The sequence below is a fragment of the Psammomys obesus genome, unplaced genomic scaffold (assembly GCF_907164565.1).
Source record: "Psammomys obesus unplaced genomic scaffold, mPsaObe1.curated_primary_1811, whole genome shotgun sequence".
NCBI classification, from domain to species: domain Eukaryota; kingdom Metazoa; phylum Chordata; class Mammalia; order Rodentia; family Muridae; genus Psammomys; species Psammomys obesus.
In genome coordinates, this window is record NW_026596149.1 from 215,942 (window position 1) to 221,719 (window position 5,778).

General features: G+C 38.9%; 1 protein-coding gene and 1 pseudogene across 1 annotated transcript in view; both read right to left on the minus strand.

Moving 5' to 3' along the window:
* Gpr158 (G protein-coupled receptor 158) overlaps nt 1–5,778 on the minus strand; it is a 528,628-nt gene that overhangs the window by 92,750 nt on the left and 430,100 nt on the right. The window lies entirely within an intron of this gene.
* On the minus strand, nt 2,455–2,894 carry LOC129666683 (ATP synthase subunit d, mitochondrial-like; annotated as a pseudogene).

Genomic DNA, 5,778 nt, shown 5'->3' on the forward strand with positions numbered 1-5,778 from the left:
AAGAAAGAAAGAAAGAAAGAAAGAAAGAAAGAAAGAAAGAAAGAAAGAAAGAAAGAAAGAAATTCTTAACAATGTAAAGTAGCTTATCCTAGGCTGAAGGGGCTTGAGTAAGAAAAAAAAAGAGATACCCAGGGACAGAAGCAGAGGGTAAACCTACTGGGTCCTTCAACACTGGCCTGAGGAAGCTCACACAGTTTCCTTAGAGGTTTTTGCTTCCTTCACCATCTTCGAAAAACAAATAAACAAAAAAACTGAATGTGAAGGACTGACCCTCTGTGAAGATGTCGGTTCTGAGCCATGGGGATATTTTGCTAGATGCTTAGAAAACCTATCAGCTGTTCTTATTGGTGGGACCGGACACTCTGGGCACTGATTTTTAAATTTTCATTCTTTCTAAAATGACTACATGGTGGAAAAAACCTCCTAAGCCTTCCCCTCATGTTCCAGTAAATTTACACAAGTAATTTTCCTGTTTCTTCAGTTATGACATTTTTTGTTTGTGTAATGCTAAAGATTGAACCCAAGACCTTGAGCATGCAAGGCTTCTCCACTGAGCTATCTTCTCAGCCCCTGGTGACCTGAGACTGGGTATCCCTGTGTAGCCCCAGTTGGCTTTGAACTTGTTTCATAGCTCAAGATGGTCTGAACTTGAGATCCTCCTGTCTCCTACCTCCTATGTGCTGAGATGACAAGATGTACTAAGTTATGACTTTCAAGTGTATGGCTTGAAGTCTGTCGGGTTGCAATCCTCCTTAGATACTGAAAATAGCTAACTATGAAGAAAGAGAGCCAAAAAGAAAAAAAAGTATTCATTAAGCCTCTAAAAAATTCACAAAATAGAAGCATGCTCTTGGAAAGCTATTTATAAAGGCTAGTCACAATTTTAGAAGCAAAAACATGCTCCATGTTAGCTCAGAAAACAAAATGACTGGTATTGCCTGGAGGTGCACAGGTCAGGAGCCGGCACAGTCAACAGCCTTCCTGGGGCTCAGAGAGGTAAAGGTTCAATGCTTGTGTGTTAGGCTGATCCTTAGGGGATCTGAGCACCAGTGTTGAGATAGCAGCTCTGCTTTCCTAATTAGCACATCAGGAGTCAGTTGTTTTGGTTCACTGAAACAGATTGTGGATTAAATTGCTTCTGTTGGTGAATGAAGCATTACATGCTTTAGAATTTCTGCTACCCTAGGTTGTGAGGACATTTTAGTTTATAAAAACATTACTGGTTAAGAGGAGGTATAATAATGGTCATAAATGTTAAATTAATTACTTAACATTTTGTTCAAACTCCAAAAAATAAAAGTGAAAGGTACTTCATATGGCTTTACATGTCAATGATGAATACTCATGTGAGAGGGAGCAATACATGATCACATGACCTAGCCATGAGGTAGAGATTATTATTTTTAACTTGGCTCCTGTTACTCCAAAATTACAAAAAGGAATAAGTTCTCTAAAACATAAAATACAGAAATAACTTTAAAATTATAAAACACTTGGGAGTCACTGTGTCAGCAAATACAATGCATCTGTTAAATCCTTCATAAATCTCCAATATCCCTGAAAACTGTCAAATTAAGAAGTACCATCTAAAAATAGGCTATACTTTCAGTGGCGTCTAACCCCGAGATCCAGAGGTTTTTACTAAACAAGATAAACATCTTCACACTTTTTGGTCACAGCCAACTCCACTGAAGTGTTTCTATATCAGCCAGTGTGGGAATCTTCCACCTAGAACTTCCCAACCTCATCAGTTCCTCCTCTCCCAAGACATTCAAGGACCAGAGTGCCAAAAAGCAGAGGTCGCTATGGACCCTCAGCTGGGAAAGAGCCTGTAGCAAAGGGAGGGGAGCCATGTGCTGGAGTGAAGGGTGTAAAAACAGCCTTCCTTTCTGGGTTCAGCTTCCCCCTTTCCCCACAGGAAAAGGCTCTTCATGGAAACAATTCAACTTATCAAGCAGAACAAATATACAAACAGATGACCCCTTTGTGTTGTGCTTTCACAGCCTGACATTCTAGGTTCAAAAGAAAAGTTTAAGTTACAGTGCACAGTTTATGAATGACATTCACATCACCCTTCCCAATCATGGTCTTATAATGGGTGAGTACAGAAAAGCTCGCTAGAGTTACACTTAGTGTAAAAAAAAAAAAAAGCCAGCAAACAATATACGTGAATTATCCAACATGTTACTAGATATGCTTACAATTTATGTACAAGTGTGTATCTACACAGATATACCTATGTATGGAAATGAGAGTATTTCTGACTATTACCTTAAATGTAACACCCTTATTTTATTACAGAAAACAAGACAAAATGCATAAATGGTACACAGAAAATTTATTTTATTATTTATTCCTCTTAAGAAGTTAGCCCAAAGATTATGAATTTCTTTTTTTTTTTTCACTACGTAAATGTTTTATTTCAATGTGGGCTGCAGCTCCCCCTGGCCTGCTTCACAGGTTCTCAGTGGGCTGGTGGGGCCAGTGTGGGTACTTCTTGCCTAGCTTGGTTTCTGGGAAGACTTCATTCAAGTCATCAGTGGTCATCTGATCAAAGGGAATTATGGTCTTCATTTTCTCCAGCTGCTTCTCATATTCCTGGATCCTGACTCAGGACCCAGACATGAACTCAGCACAGTTCTTCACATCTTCCTTTTTGTCATTGTTCACTAGGGCTATCTTAGGGCACAGTAATCTTTAGGGCAGTATACTTCTTTTCAAAATCATCCACCAAGCTGGCCTTGGCCACACTGGCTTGTAGTAAGCACAGTCAATCGCTGGTGGTTTCTCAGGAAGATTAGCTAACCTGGTGTGGAGGGTCTCATTCCAGGACTTTAGGGACTTGTCTTTTGGCTTCAGGGCATGATCTCCCCAAAAACTACCCAATCAATGGTTTTTTAGAATAAATTTATGCTCAGCCATCTTGGGATCCTTTACCAACCCTGGTGGCCTACTGTCATCAGCAGCAAGGAATAGAAGTGTGTTGACAGAAGCTCTGCCTTCAGCCTGATTATATATTTCTTAGTTATCAAGAAAAAGTTTGAGGCTGAGTTCCAGAAGAGCCATGGCTACACAGAAAAACAGTTTGTCTCAAAACAAACAAACAAACAAACAAACAAAAGAGCCGTTTCCCAAATGCCAGCTCTACCTGAAATCCCAGAGATCGGCAGCTAGCAGGGAGCACTAGGTGAGACACAGTCCCCAGCTCCTTGCTTGGCAAGTTCCCCTAGTCAAACACAGCAACAGTAAGGTCTGTCCATGCCTCTGAGTAATATTTTCCATGCCCCAACCTGACTTGTGACCCCCGAGGCCAGAAACCTGCAGGACTACTAGAGACCATTCACCATCAGATATCAACAGAGGACTGAGCCATCAGGGCTTACCAGCTCTACGTGAAATCCCAGATGCCTTTTGCCATCAGGGACTATCAGGCAATGCCAATAACAGAGATAAACAGATGGCTAAAGACCACTGTAAAAAACACTCAACAAAGCCCAGGGCAATATGGCCCTGACAGAACCCAGCTATCCTACTGCAGCAAGCCCTGGATATCTTAACACAGCTTAAGAGAAAGAAAACAACCTTAAATCTAATCTTATGAAGTGATAGAGACCTTTAAAGAGGAAATAAGTAAATATCTCAAACAAATACAGGAAAATACAATCAAACAGGTGAAGGAAATGAATAAAACTGTTCAAGACCTGAAAACGGAAATTGAAGAAATGACAAACTGAGGTAAGGAGAAGGAAAAAGAACAGGATCTACAAATACAAGCATCCCCAAGAGATGGAAGAGAGAATCTCAGGCTTAGAAGATACAATAGAAGACATTGATACATCAGTCAAATAAAATACTAAATCTAAAAAGTTTCTATCACAAAACAAAAAATTTAGGACACCATGAAAAGACAAAACCTAAGAATAATAGGAATGGAATAAGGAGAAGATTCTTATCTCAAAGGCCTAGAAACTATCTTCAACAAAATCATAGAAGAAAATTTCCCTAACCTAAAGAAATATATGTCTATAAATGTACAAGAAGCTTACAAAACTCCAGATAGATTGGGCCAAAAAGCAAGTCCTCCCACCATATAATAATAAAAAACACTAAATGTAAAGAACAAAGAAAGAATATTAAAAGCTGTAAGGGATAAAGACCACGTAACATATAAAGGCAAACCTATTAGAATAACTCCAGACTTCTCAACAGAGACTTTAAAAGCCAGAAGGGCCTGGGAAGATATTATGCAGACCTTAAAAGACCTCAGATGCTAGCCAAGACTACTATCTATATCCAGCAACACTTTCAATCACCATATATGGAGAAAAACAAAATATTTGTAAACAAAATTAAACAATGTCTTTCCACTTACCCAGCCCCACAGAGGATACTAGAAAGAAAACTCCAACCTAAGGAGGGTAACTATGCCCAAGAGAACACAGGAAATAATTTCACACAAGCAAAACCAAAAGAAAGGCATCAAACACACACACACACACACACACACACACACACACACACTACCACAGCCAACGTCAAAATTACAGGAATCAACAATCATTGGTAATTAATATCTCTCAACATCAGTGGACTCAATTCCCTAACAAAAAGACAGAAGCTAACATAGTAAATGCAAAAAGCAGGATCCATCATTCTGTTGCATACAAGAAAAACAACTCAGCAAAAAAGTAAACATTACCTCAGAGTAAAGGGTTAGAAAAAGGTTTTCCAAGCAATTGAACCAAAGAAGCCAGCTGCAGTAGCCATTCTAATATCTAATAAAATAGACTTTCAACCAAAATTAATCAAAGGAGATGGAAAAAACACTTCATGTTCATCAAAGGGAAAATCCATGAAGATGACATCTCAGTTCTGAACATATATGCCACAAATGCAAGGGCACCCACATTCATATAAAAAAAAAACATTACTGAAGCTCACACCTTGAACCTTATACATTAGTAGGGAGAAACTTCAGCACCACACTTTCACTAATGGACAGGTCAATGAAACAGAAACTAAACCAAGAAATAATGATGCTAACTGATGTTATAAATCAAATGGACCTAACAGATATCGACAGAACATTTCACCCAAACACAAAAGAATATACCTTCTCATTACCACATGAAACCTTTCCCAAAAGTGACCATACACTTGGTCACAAAGCGAGCCTCAAAAGATATAAGAAGATTTTACAGACCTTGAAAGAGCAATCCTCAACTTCATATGGAAAAATAAAAAACCCAGGATAGCTACAACAATTCTGTACAATAAAAACTTAAAGAGGTATCACCATCCTGATTTCAAGTTGTACTACAAAGCAATAGTAATAGAAACTGAATGGTATTGGAATAAAAACAAACAGGTTGATCAATGGAGTTAAATAGAAGACCCAGAAATAAACCCTCACACCTACAGACACTTGTTTTTTTTGACGAAGAAGCCAAAGCCACACAATGGAAAATAGAAAGCATCTTCAACAAATGGTGCTGGTTTAGCTGGATGTCTACATGTAAAAGAATGCAAATAGATCCATATTTATCACCCTGCACAAAACTTAGGTCCAAGCGGATCAAAGACCTCAGCATAAAACTGGATACACTAAATCTAACAGAAGAAAACATGGGAAGAGCCTTGAACTCATTGACACAGGAGACAACTTCCGGAACAGAACACTAACAGCTCGGGATCTAATATCAACGCTTCAATAAGGCAAAGGACACTGTCAACACACACACACACACACACACACACACACACACACACACACACACA